Genomic DNA, 3,110 nt, shown 5'->3' on the forward strand with positions numbered 1-3,110 from the left:
CCCCCCAGCCCCCCCGCAGTGTCTCTCTGCTCGCATCCCCTGCACTTCTGTATCTGTGCCTCCCCACGTGGATGCATCCATCCGCAGCTCCCTGCCTATGTGTCTCTCTCCCTCTGCGCCTCAGACGCCAGGAGGCAGTTCTGACTCTCCTGGTTTTGCGGGGAGTGCCCCTTGCCTCTCCTTTTTCGTCTCTCCCCATTCCAGCTGCCACCGAGCTCCAGTTCCATTTCTTGCCCGTAAACAGGCATCCAGGCCTTTGGCAGGAACGCAGGTTTCAACAAGCTTTGATCTGAAGGCAGCCCGCAGAGCACAGCCTGGAGCGGAGGGGCGGATGCAAGGGGGATGGCTGCAGGGTGGACAAAGGGAAAAGCACAGATTGGGACAAACACACCGATGCCCCAGGGGCTGACGGGCGGGAGGATGGGAGGGGAAGCCGAAGGTAAGGAGCGACCCAGAGCAGCTCATTAAAGCCACAGCTGCACTCTGCACGATCCACGATCATACACAAAGCCCAGGGGAGTACAAGCAAGGTGGAGGCAGAGGGAGCGAGAGGAAGAAATTCTGAGAGGCGAGGCCTGTGCGCAGCGCAGTCGACCAAAAGGGAGACAGAGAACAGGGGGCGATGAGACCAAAACAGCAGCACAACACGCACCGCACACGCAGAGCCCTTGGGGTTCCTGCTGCCCTCACCCTGGCCCCCCGGGATGGGATGAGGAGCGAGGCTGGGGAGAGGAAGAGGGCACGGCCTCACCACAGTGACAGTCTGTGGTCCCACAGGCACTTTTATCTCCTCCCCGCGGCCCCCAGTCAGCCCCGCTGGCCCAGCCACGGATGTGCCCCCCACCGCACACCCTCTCCACGGCTTACTGGCGTCGTGTAACCTTCCTCGATGCCATGACCCCCCTGAGGGACCCTGTGGTTCGGTGGCTGCAACCTCCGCCATCCTCTCCTTTGCCTCAGACGCCCACGGTGGGGGAGCCGCGCCCCCCTCCTTCCCGTGTCCCCCGAAAGGTGCAGAACAGAGATCAACCTTAGAGCCTTACAAAGCCAGGCCCCACCTCATCAGAGTTCTTTCATTCAACAGACTTCTACTCAGTGTCCACACTGGGCAAGGCCCTGGGTCTCCCCAGCTCCCTGGCGGTTGGGCCGCCTCCCCCACCGTGGCCAGGGGAGGCCCCGGTGCCCAGAGGCTCTGCCTGGAACCAGTGGTGGGGCAGCTTTTACTCTGAAGCTGACCTCTTCCAGATAAAGTGTCCTCACCCTGAGGGAGGGAAACCAGCTGGCGAGTGATTTCTGGCCCCGTCTTCTCAGAAACCTCTCAGCGGAGGGAGGCCGAGGCGGCCATTTTGTGGAAACAGCCCCAAAATAATTAGTCAAAACACGAAAAGGTGGTGATCTTCCCCGTCAGGTCCTGCTCGCAGCCTCGAGCTCTTGAACGTGTGCCCTCGGAGCAGGGCATCCAGGTGCAGGTGGTCCACCCGGAGTGAAGCCTCTGAACTGGGGAGAAGGGGCTGTTCTATGGGGAGGAACCTGACTGCCCAGGAGGCCCTGTCCAGTCTCAGAAGGGGAGGCGGAGGACCCCTCGGGCACAGGGCGGAGCCGAGGAGGTCTTAGGGGAGAGAAGGTCCGAGGCTGTGGATTGGACAAGGCGTCCCGTCTTGAGGGGACTCACCTCCCCAGTGCCCCCCACACTCGGCCAAGCCTGGGGCAGGGCGGGCGGCACATCCCTCCTTAGCCCCCTGGCCTGCTTTGTCGGAGCAGCTAAGACACCGAGAACCGATTCTCTTAGAGCCAATATCTCCCATGATGTATTTGCCTAAAAATGTGTCTCCATCCTCTTTATAGCATGTCACACGTAGAGCTCAAAGTCAATCCCTTTTGAGAATTTTAACTTTTCCATTTCACTCATCATTTTAAAGCTAAAGGGGAAGTCTTTAGACATATTGTTTAAGACGTCCTAAAAAACGCACGAAAGTAGACAAAGATATCAAAGTACATATAAACAGAAAAGACGATTAACAGGCTGCGTGAATCGTGCGGCTTACGTACGAAATGCCGCCAGTGTGATTTCTGGTGTGACTTTTTGGTGATGGTGTCACTGGGAAAATTGATTTTGGGAGAATTGCCTCTAGACTAGATTCCACTTCTCTTATTATTATTTTTTATTGCTTTTCCCTTTGTTTCCCCTTCTCATTTGTTTTTTATAGGCCTCCTCCCCTCCTTCCTTAATATGTTCTTTCTCTCCCTTTCCCACTCCTCCTTCCCTCTTTTTTCTCTTTTCGCTCTCTCCCCCTCTTCATCTTCTCCTCTCTCCATAGTTAGTTGCCTTCCACTGCTTTTCTCAGCCTGAGGTGGACTCAAGTCCCCAGGTCTTCTCTGACTTTGCAGGCTGAGCCCACACCCCTCTGAGGAGCACCTTCTGGCCCGGGCCCTGGGCTGGGCTGGCGGAGATGCCGAGAGGGTTTGGCATAGTCCCTCTTGAAGCTCACAGATCCAGTGGGAGATGGCTGCTCATGAAACGCAAGAGAAGGTGGCCCGACCTGCGGTGGGAGAGCTGGGAGCCCAGCACATCCCAATGCATCTGCTGCCTCGCTCTCCTCCCCTTCCCAGAGCTCTCCTCCCCTTCCCGGACCCGCAGAGAGGTATGAAGCTGTCTGCCCATCTTACCTCTGGGCCTGTGTCTTTAGTCCCCTCTGCGTCTCCTCTCGCTCCCCTACAGGTGTGCCTATGTGCGGGCTGGGAGCTCTGCCACCGCCACCCCGCTGGGGAGAGTGCTTGTTACTCCTGCAGAGACGCACTAAAGTGAAGAGACAGGAAGCCAGCTGGGTAGAGAGACTCCACACCCCAGACCTGGGCCGGCCCCCAACGTCACTGCCTGGGGCTGGGGTCCCCACCCTCAGCCTGTAGGGGAAGATGTCAAAGTGAAAATGCAGACGTCAAGGGAAAAAGTTAAGCAGAACTAGGAGGGAGCCCAGAGGGTGTCATGTCACGCACTTGTTGCCTGTGTGTCCAGGCATGGGGCCTGCAGGAGGCAGCCAATCAGTGATTCTCTTGCATCATTGGTGTTTCTATCTCTCTCTCTCTCCCTCTTCTTTCCTCTCTGAAATATA

General features: G+C 57.5%; 1 protein-coding gene across 1 annotated transcript in view; it reads right to left on the bottom strand.

Annotated features, from left to right (window-relative positions):
• The window catches only part of CD4 (CD4 molecule), a 22,778-nt gene extending 19,988 nt beyond the window's left edge, over window positions 1-2,790 (bottom strand). Inside the window, exon 1 of the mRNA XM_005873680.2 lies at window positions 2,668-2,790. The gene's annotated coding sequence lies outside the window, so the exon portion shown is untranslated. The remainder of the gene's footprint in view (window positions 1-2,667) is intronic.
• Window positions 2,791-3,110: the final 320 nt, after the last annotated feature.

The sequence above is a fragment of the Myotis brandtii genome, unplaced genomic scaffold, assembly GCF_000412655.1.
Source record: "Myotis brandtii unplaced genomic scaffold, ASM41265v1 scaffold417, whole genome shotgun sequence".
NCBI classification, from domain to species: Eukaryota; Metazoa; Chordata; class Mammalia; order Chiroptera; family Vespertilionidae; genus Myotis; species Myotis brandtii.